Source organism: Lissotriton helveticus, chromosome 4_2 (assembly GCF_964261635.1).
Source record: "Lissotriton helveticus chromosome 4_2, aLisHel1.1, whole genome shotgun sequence".
Taxonomy (NCBI): domain Eukaryota; kingdom Metazoa; phylum Chordata; class Amphibia; order Caudata; family Salamandridae; genus Lissotriton; species Lissotriton helveticus.
The window spans coordinates 96,858,454-96,868,931 of NC_136064.1; the positions used below are offsets into that span (position 1 = coordinate 96,858,454).

General features: G+C 41.9%; 1 long non-coding RNA gene across 2 annotated transcripts; it reads left to right on the forward strand.

The window, feature by feature from the left end:
- The first annotated feature begins 1,700 nt into the window (after positions 1 to 1,700).
- LOC144752057 (uncharacterized) lies at positions 1,701 to 6,025 on the forward strand. Of its 2 annotated transcripts, none has more exons than XR_013594020.1 (5): positions 1,701 to 2,654; positions 3,590 to 3,671; positions 3,760 to 3,854; positions 3,962 to 4,068; positions 4,813 to 6,025. It is a non-coding gene; the product is annotated as an uncharacterized LOC144752057 (long non-coding RNA). The 2 variants fall into 2 exon arrangements; XR_013594019.1 differs by having other exon boundaries at positions 1,701 to 2,116.
- Positions 6,026 to 10,478: the final 4,453 nt, after the last annotated feature.

Here is a 10,478-nt window from a genome sequence, read left to right on the forward strand (position 1 = left end):
GCTGCATAAACATTCTGGGCTGTTTGTTATTATTATTTATTGTAATTCATCACGCAAATTATTATTATATATATATATATTTTTTGGTTATTATTTTGGAGCAGCATGAGAAAAGGAATATTTCTTGTTTTTTCGTGCTGATTAAGTTTATTCTATTTATTCCATCATTTCTTGACAAAATGTCTGGCATTTTACCTCCTCCCTATTTCTTAACGGCTTCTGGTGAACCTCCCATGGCCTGGGAAGTTTGGGAACCTATGTTTTAAGCCTATGTGGAGGTCATGGAAGGTGAGGATTGTGAGGCAGAGAGGAAACTCTCTCTTTTGAAACATTGTTTGGGGGGTTTTGGACTTAAAGAATTCAAAACTCTCCCTGCTTTAATTAACCCAGGTAGAATTAATGTGTACCAGGATGCATCTACCCAACTTAACATTCGTTTTGGTAAAAAGAAAAATGTAGTGATGGAAAGGTTTATTTTCTATTCTCGCAAACAGCGTGAGGAGGAGTCCATTGAGGATTATGTATCCTCTTTAAGATCACTTGCGGCTACTTGCGCATTTGAACATATTTCTTATGACCAGGTTCTAAGGGACCAGATTTTGATGCGTACAAATAGTAAAAAAGTTCAAGAGAAACTATGGTCTACTCCTGACTTATCCTTGAATGCTGCAATTGACATTGCTAAGTCAATTGAGCATTCAGAAAAGTTTGTAAAGGAGATTAGGGGTAAGGATAAAAATGATGTTTTTAATGTAAATAAAGAATTTAAGGAACAAAATAAACAAAAGATGACTTCCAGTCAAAGGAGTGACTTCCAACAAATGTGATATTAAACATAAGAGTATGAATCAGAATAGTGAGAAACGCAGTCACACACTGTTATGTTTTAGATGTGGTAGTAATTCGCACTTAGCCAATTACAAGCATTGTCTTGGCATCGATAAAGTTTGTGCTAAATGTAATAGAAAAGGTCATTTTACCAAATTCTGTAAATCACCACCCAAAAGAGTTAATTACGTACATTACTCAAGTGATGATAAGCTCAGTACGGGTAATGATGAGAATGACATCAACACTGTTATTAATGTTTGTTGTGTTGATGGAGTTTCCAAATTTCCATCTTGTATTATCAAGGTAGATGGTATTAAGTTAGACTTCTTTGTTGATTCTTGTGCTTGGTTTACCATTATTTCCCGCAAGATCTTTGAGGACAATTGGCCTGGTAGGTGTTTAATATCGCCGATGTATCCCCTGGTGGGTATACAGGCCATAAAATTGATTTAGTAGGTGTGAGACTTGGCCTTTTCCCCAAAATTTTTCGCCTTTTTATTTCCCTTTTAAATCAGAATGCCCTCATGGTAACAACAATGTATAGGCCTTGTGTAGTGAGGAAAGCCCTGTGTACTGTGAAACTGATGTTAAGATGCAGGTGTCTTATACCCCTAAAATGGCTGCCACTGACCACTGCTGCTGCAGCGGGGTTTAGTGGGCGCATTCTAGTGGCTAGGGCCTGGCTGGAACCCTCCAAACAATGTATCAACTTAGCCTGCCAGCCTGCCAACAGGTAGAATGGTGGAACCTCCTAGAACCCCCTGGAACATTCTGGAACAGGTGAGGTGACACCAACTGCCACTGCCAACTGTCAACTGGCACTGTATAAGGAATGGAAGGTAAACTTTCCTGTCAGAGGGACTAAGGGGAGACCTGGGGAAGTACCTACGCAGGAGGATAGGCAGTGGGGGTCAGGGCAGGGTCTTATGATGCTGGAATGACAGGGCCTAGTGTGCTGCTTTACAAGTATTGAGGCATCCTGTACCCCCCCCCCCACTGACCTAACCCCGCGGCAGGGAACCCCCAGGGACCACTTGAAGGGATTGGCTGAGAAGAACTTGGAACACCAGCCACCAAACTATTCCCCCCTTCAAGGAACAAGAAACCAAGCAACAAAACTAAGGGCGTAAGGAACATTACGCCAACAAGAAACTAAGCTTCTATTTACAAGGGCGCAAGAAACATCACGCCAACAAGAAACTAAGCCTCTATTTACAAGGGCGCAAGAAACCTAAAGCGCTAAGAAGAAATTAAATCATCACAGGACTTTTGAAGAAGCAAACAGGTATTGGCGCGGTACTGACCCTGTGTTTCCTGATGTCACCTGGGGTCTCCCTTGCTAACCTGCTACTGGGGTGTCACCTGTCCTGTATATCTAGCGCTGCCCTTGCTGACCCTATGAAGAGCGCTGAAGTAATGGAGGGGGTTGCTGCCTTCTGAAGCGCTATATTTGCCTGAACTGCAGCACCCTGAACTGAATGTTATTAGACCTGCTGGTCTTGCCCCCACCTCGTGTGGGCCAAAGCGCTATAGCCCTGCACCCTGCTGTCTGTGAAGCGCTAGAATCCTGGGCGTGATTCCTGCCTGAAGCGCTATATTCTGTGGTGCCCTTCAGCAGCGCTACCTGGAATGAACTGTCTGCCGAGCGCTACCTCTGCTGTGAATTGCCTGCTATATCGTAGCGCTGTGAATCCTGAAAAGCGCTATCCCCCTGAAGCGCTGTGTCACCAAGAACTTCTGTGGCTCTAGAAGTTGCTGCCTTCTGAAGCGCTGACTCCCTGCTCCCCCAACGCTCCTTTGCTGTCCCTGTGAAGAGTGCTGAGGTACTGAAGGGGGTTGCTGCCTGGTGAAGTGCTGTACCTGCAGGGTGCTATTATCTAAACCTGATTGCCTGCTGAAGCGCTGTCCCCAGCATTGCCTGTGGCCAAGCGCTGTCATGTGAGGAACTGAGGTAGTGCCCAGGGAAGCGCTGTAATTTCACTCCAAGCGCTTTCTTGAATGTCCCATAGAAGCGCTGTAATTGTGCCTCCAAGCGCTCTCTTGTAGGCCCCAGAGAAACGCTGTATTTTTGACCTTAAGTGCCCACCTGTTGGCCCCTATGTGCCTCTAGTGACGTGGAGGCCATTAAGTTACTGTTTATGCCTGAGGACAGGCTTGCCATTCATTAACTGTTTGGGCCCTGGTTCCGGCGTAGGCCTAAAGACATACTGAGTTCACCTGCGATGGCTTAGCCCTGCATAGGGGAGTCCAAGGCATAGTAAAATGCTCATTGAGAATGCTTTACTGAATTGCTTATTGAAATGTTCACCTTAATTAACAGAAATGTTTTACTAATCTAAAGCAAGGCCTGTGCTTACTTAATGAGATGTTGCTCTCTAGCAATGAGTAATGTTCTATTTATAAGTTACTTAATTAAATGCCTATGCCTGATTCCTTCCCTGTAATGTTTACTCCTGATTAGGGGGATGTTACCTATGATTGGGGAAGAGTTTTGAAGTGGTTATTCCTGCTTGGAACCAGGATTATTCTGAACTATAGAAGTTTTATTACACCCCTGCCCCAGTGTTATAACCTCTACTTATTTACAGGATTACTCTTGGGTGCTGAAAGGTTTATGCCTGCTTAATGTAGGAATTAGAATGTTGATCCTGGCCTGGGGGTGGAAACGCCAACAGCTGCATAATGAACTGTGTCTGCGTCTGCACCCAGTTATAGTTAAAAATAATTGACTGAATTTCCGGATCTTTTTGCATTTTAGACAACGCTGTTACCCTAGGGTTCTAGAAGTAAACACAAAATAAAAGTGTGGAGGCGACGCCATCTACATAGCTTCATTACTGGTAAGGGGCTGACCTACGAATATATATTCTTCTGGGAGCTCGGATAGTTTGACTTGAATGGTATATTTTGTATTTATTATTCATGTAGTCCGCTATCCTGGACATTAAAGACCGAAGTATTTAATAAACTGAAGTATCCGAACACCCGTTTCTGAAATAAGAACTGCAGATCTAGCAGATTAGGTCAGTTCTTTTCTTTCCAATTAAAATGATTTTTTGGGAAATTAAATTAAGTAGTGCTAGCCGTGCAATTCGTCAATAGTAAATGCTTTCTGTTTTTATTAACAAAGTTATAGAAACACTGACAATCAGATACATCATTTCCGGTATTAAGAACCACATGGACCCCCGCAGCGGCGAAAGTCTTACCATTGTGGTCAGTCCATAATTGCCTTAGGTAAGTCATATTAAATACATGAACATTTAAAACTGTAATTTCTTTAAAGACTACAAGGTTTATATTAGTATAAATAGAGACATGAGAGGTCCTTTCTATAAATAGAATACCATTTTTATCATTTATAGAACACAGATCCCCCAGTAATCGGGTCTACTAGGAATCAAAAGAGTAGTGAATTGGAGTACTGCTCATAACACCGGAGTCCTTGACCATGAGAGTTGGTTTTTCTTCCCCACTCTATTCTTTTCATCTGTTCCTCTCTAATCAATTCTATAGCCTCAATCTGATCGATTATATCATATATAAGATGTATGCATTCAGATATAAATGTTATTCATTAACAAGGGAAGAATCTCAGATTTGCAATCGAATGATTTAGTTCTTGACCATCATGTTTTATAAATAAGTAATTGTTAAATAATGTTTATGTAATGTTAGTGAATGTAGTAATTGAATTATGTATCACACATGTCTCATACATGTTTCACGTTACTAAAATACTTTAGTAATAAGCTATATAGAAGAAAGTCATAATAGAGGTTGTGTCATTTAAGCTTTGCTATTGGTTGAGACTATCAGTTGTGCTTTGATTATCTGAGGACCTTTTTGTATGAACAGTTTTCTTTAGACTAAAAAGAATATATTGTGTATATAGGTTGTTTTTAATATTACATCTATGTTTAGAGAATACTGTAAATGACTGATTATAAATTATATATTGACTCATGCTTTTATTTTCAGAAAGTTGTAAACTGTCTTGAGAAAGGCGCTGGTCGCCGAAACGCGTCGACACACAACTTACCTCTTCATGTTCAAGAATTTTTATGTATAATTGATTTATGTTTACTTTCTACGGAAGGTATATTTTTAGTTATTGACTTATGATACATGTATTTTTATGATTGTAATAAACTTTTGTAATTACCTGGAAACTATTCTCCCTTAGTGTTGGTCCTTTTAATATTGTTTTAGCATTTTGAATTACTGCCTAGGTATTTTGTTCCATTGGTCTGCTGACTAATGAAACATTTATTCATGTTGGTTGAAAGGTGGAGCACATGCCCACAGTTATGGAGTGAGGTGCTCCTTGCTTTAAAGAAATGTTTACATTTACTAAAAGGCTTTACATGCATAAACCAAGTCTTCTAAGCTCAGGCTTGCCTGTTAAAAATGGTTATCTCTGCCTTGAAGAGTTGTTAACTGTTGATTGCTGAGTAGGGGAACGTTAATGCTATAAGGATATAGTTACACTGCCTAATGAGATGTTTTATCCGCAGTGGCGTGTTTTTATTCCTGCCATAGGAGTTTCATTCCTGCCTAAGGAAACGTTAATGAAATGTTTTACCCTCAGTGAAGTGTTTTACTTCTGCTAAACTGATTATCTCTATTGCAGGAAATGTTTTACCTGTAAGCTCCTGATTAATAGGGGGAAGGCCCTGCCTGTTCAGCCATCAGGTAATAGGATGGTGTGTGATGCCTAAAGAAATACTTTATGCCTAATGAAAGGTGTTGACCTCATTTGAGGCAATGTTTACTCCTGCCCAGGGAAGGGTCTCATACCCCTGCTATAACAGAGATCTACTTACACCTGCTCAATGTAGGGATTTCTACTTCCCTGATGGAATGTTGGTGTAGCCCTGATACAGTTAAACCTGCACAAGGGGATGGTTACCTAGATTGCAATGTTTTCTCCTAGTTAGTGCTGGCTAATGCAATGGTTAGCTGGGCCCAATGAGAAGTTCTCCCAAAGGGATGCCCAACCTTGTTATATGGAATAATTATTCTTAATGAAATGTTTAATTCCTATTACAGGAGGAGAGTTACGTCCACATACTTTTGTGGCAAATGAAATGTTTCATATTTAAGGAAATGTTTGAACTACACTTAACAAATTGTTTATTCCTACAGCGGGGAGATGTTTCTGTTATGGAACTGTCCCTTTGTTTACCTGAGGAAATGGATATTGATGCTTAATGCAGTGTTGTTCTTATGACTTTGAGATGTATTCCTTTCAGGTACTGACCAAGAAGCAAGGCGTAGGTCGGGCCTGTGTCCCACTAAAAATGTATTTAACTATTTATTGATCCAATATTTAATATTTATTGCAGAACGGATATTTATTCATCTAATATTGATCGCAAGTTTTGAGACACATGTATTTTAAATGAATTTATGATTTCCCTGATCCTGCTCTATCTATCTGATTATTTATCTTAATACAAATCACTTGTTTTTATACAAGCTCTGGAGTGGAGTCATTTATTGCGTGCCCAGGTTTCTGTCTCAGTGTAAGTGTGTGCTGCATGATCGCTTAACACATGTGCTTTCGGATGCCTACCCGCTCGTGCCATGCTACCCTAGGGGACTGGTGACCCCAGTTCCAACAGTAGGTTACCGGGGAATGTTCATGCATTAAACTGTTAAGCTTGGACCTGAGAAGATGCATTAAACGTCTTCTTTTACGAACACGTCTCCTTCTGTGTTTCATTTTCATGAACTTGACTTCCCTACACTGGCGACGAGGGGCACGATTAGTATATGGTTTGCTTCGCCCCTAGGGCCTAACCGTAAATTGTGCAACTTAATGTATTCTGACTAAGTAACTTGTGATGTGCTTTTGCCTCTGATCTCATAAAGAGTTCAGAGGAGTGTGTTAGTAAATAAATACATATATATTTTATATATATCCTGTGTGGTGTCCTTTCATTTGGGATTCAAGGGGTTCCATATGGTAAAACAGCTGGCTTTACATGCCCTCAAGAGTCTTTTAGCCTAAGACGGTTCTGTCCACGCTACCACTAGGATAGCTGGTCTATAAGGTTGACTTACAACCATCACCATAAGGGTTGTTTGGACTGGTGCAAGGTGTTCACTAGAATAGTGAGCACTATATACCAGGCCAACTTCTCACACTGGCTGGTTGAATTGTTTGTTGTAAGCTCTTGAAATTTGGTGTCTTATTTGGTCTTGTTCGTGTCTCTGCTGTCCCTGTTGTGTAAGTAAACTGTCATTTGTGTTGTGTAATTGTATTTTGTTAAGTTGTGTCGACTGTGTTGTCAGGTGTTTGTCCATTTAGAGGTTAGTAGTTTTAGGGGTAGTGGTAAGGGGTTGTTGGGATTTGGGGGTTTAGGGTGTCTAGTGTGGGTAAGTAGATGTTGGGCAGGGCCAGATCCAAGAACCTGTCAGAGGACAAGTTTGGGGGCCTGCTGTGGCTTTCGATCCGGCACCTGACACACATGATCGTGAAGAGAAGACAAGAATACGGGTAAGCTGACAAGCTTCTCTTTAATGCGTCCAGTGTACAGCTCTCCCGGCAGCAACTGCCGTCCCAGGCATTCACATGATCTATACATTATGTCACAGCACTACGAACACAAACCACAGAGTCCTCGTGGCTCCCGCAATTTGAAATGCGCAATAGAACTTGGCCAGAACCGGGAAAACTTAAAAAGAAAAAAAAAATTAGACCCTCGACAGAGGAACTCACGAAACAAAGGTTTGAGGGTGCGTACATCGCTCGATAAATCTGTCAGAATGAGACAGAAACGATCCGCTTCTTTTCTTGACACGACGTCGCGGTTGCCTCGCCGAGGAAAATCACTCCAGGACGTCCAGCAACACTTGAAGAGAGGCAGACACTGGATCCTTGTTGCCAGTGAAGAGAAGACAAGAATACGGGTAAGTTGACAAGCTTCTCTTTAATGCGTCCAGTGTACAGCTCTCCCGGCAGCAACTGCCGTCCCGGACATTCACACGTTCTATACATTATGTCACAGCACTACGAACACAAACCACAGAGTCCTCGTGGCATTTAAAGAAACAGGTAAGATCCCAACAGATCGGCAGTCGGATATTCAATGTCGAGCGGACAATCCATCAACGGAGGCACCGATGATGTTGTCAGTCAGGAGGCAGATCTCCTCAATCACTTGGAGATTGAAGTTGGGTGCTTACCGGTAAGTCTCTATGGGGCTTATGTATCAAGCCCTTTTCCCATTCGCAAACGGGCCGATTCCCAGAATCGGTGGGTTTGCAAACGGCTATAGGTCTTCTGGGATGTATCATCCCAAAAGGCCATTGCAAAATAGGGAATATCAAAATTTGCGATTCCCTATTTTGGGATTGCATTTAAGGATTCGCAAACTGCGATTCCTTAAATGCAATGTAGGAAGCACCCAAGTAGTGCGATTTTGGCTTAAGAATTCGCAAATTACCACCAACTTCAGGTTGGTGGTAATTTGCGATTTCTTTGAAAAATGCAAGTTTTTTTGCATTTTTCACAGTGCCAGGTGGCGCACATAGATGCCCTTGGGGCATCTATGTGTGCCACATGTGCACACATATATATTTCAGGGGTGCTACAGGGTGCGCTTTTCACACCCTTACATCCTTGAAATTGCATTCGCAATTTGCGAGTACCTAATGGGTACTTGAAATTGCAAATGTCTTTCCATTCATTCCTATGGGCCTATAGGCCCATAGGAATGAATGGGAAGGCATTCCTTAATTGCAAATTGTAATTTGCGATTCGCAATTAAGGAATATGTAGGAATTGCAATTATTATTGAGATTCCGACATACATAGCATTTTGCGAGTCCTTAATAGCGATTCGCTATAAATCGCTATTAAGGACTCGCAAAACGGCTTTTTCATACATATGCCCCTATATGCCATGAGCTTGTAGCTGTGTGACTTTCGCATAGGTTTTTTCTTCAGGAAGGCCCAGATATGTATATTTATTGGTACGGCATGATACGGTGCTATAGTTCGAAGCCATGGAGCGGAGGGTAGGTGCCTCTTATAGTGTTGGGACTAAGACATCTACTGACTCCCTCCAGGGTGCCTGCCACGTCTCCATCCCTGCCGGCATCGCATCTACTTGCTCCTGCTGGACTCTTACCACATTATGTTGGAATTCAACTTGGGGGTCCTCAGAGTCCAGGGCTGGGGGTGGGCTGGCTGGTGGTGTTTGTTGGGTGTTGGGCGGACCCTCTGTACCTAGTGCAACGCTGTCGACCCTTCTTGTGACCGGGAAGATGTCTGAATGGAGTACAGGATTTGCTGGAGGGTGGGTGTCTTGGTCGAGGGTTGGCTGGCTGTCATCCTCAGCAGGATCCTGGTCCAGGACAGGCAGCTGGTCAGGAGTTGTTGGTACGTCCTCTGCAATGAAATAGATTTATGTTGATCTATGTTAGATGGTGACATGAGTATTCTGGTTGACATTCAGACTTCCTACTAATTCAGGTTCAGGTCAACATTGATGCTTAGGACACCTGCTTCTCATATGTTTAGATGCCACGTTGCAGTGTAGTTGCCTTTCAGGTGGCAGTATCTCTGCATTGTTTACACAACCAATATGTGACAATGCTGACTTGTTGTGTCATGATTAGGGCTCATGGTTTTATGGTATTTATTTTTTTAACATTTCCGTCTGTATTTATCCATTTTTATTTTTTGGCCATTTTATCTGTATTTATCTATATTTTGTATTTTGCTTATAAATAAAGTTGTAAAACTACATTTCCATATTTGTTTAAACTGATAAACGTGCACCCATACTTTGAGGTCTGTCGTGTTTTAGCTATTTAATCTTCCAAATATGACATTACCGTACATCCGCTGGTAAACACTAGCATTATACCACAAATGTATATTGACACATGCCATTATTTAAAGAAATTTCATCCAATTTTTTAATTTCCCATGCTGTGCATCTGCTCAGCTGTTGGGCTATAATTCATGAAAGACAGCACGGAGAGTCACTTAAAAGAAGCTCAATGTTCTGTATTTATCCACTTTAAAAAATAAATGCAGACAGAAAACACATTGTTTTCCGTCTGTATTTATCTGTAAAAATCCGTAAAGACGGAAAACAGGGAGCCTTGGTCATGACACATATTGCAACACAGTTACACAGCTCACTGGGCCTGCTGTTCCTGCACGTGTGTTATGAGCTAAGCCTTGGTGACTTGTTTTCTTTTTCGTGATGCCTATACTGATTGTATTTTGACGGATTGATACCACTACTGAGAAGTGTGGCTTAATGGTGAGAGCGGCAGACCCTGATGCAGAGATCTAGCCCGGGACCAGGGTTCAATTCCCCGCCTCGGTGGGTCTTGGGCTCAAAATTCCACGGACCTGATAATTCTCGCCTCGGTGCCTATTCTAATCATGGAGTCCCACTCTGCAACTCTGGGCAATAGCTTGCTTAACCTCCACAACGGCCCCAACAACGCTAAGGATGCCTGGCCTCCACCTTGGGGGTGCCCAGGAGTGGATACCTCACAGGGAAAGCCAGGATGGGTTCCACAGTGGTATTCGTACAAGCGCCTTGAGACCCTTGCGGGTGAGTAGTGTGCTATACAAGTATCAATTTACTGACAATTTGACAATACATTTATTTGTT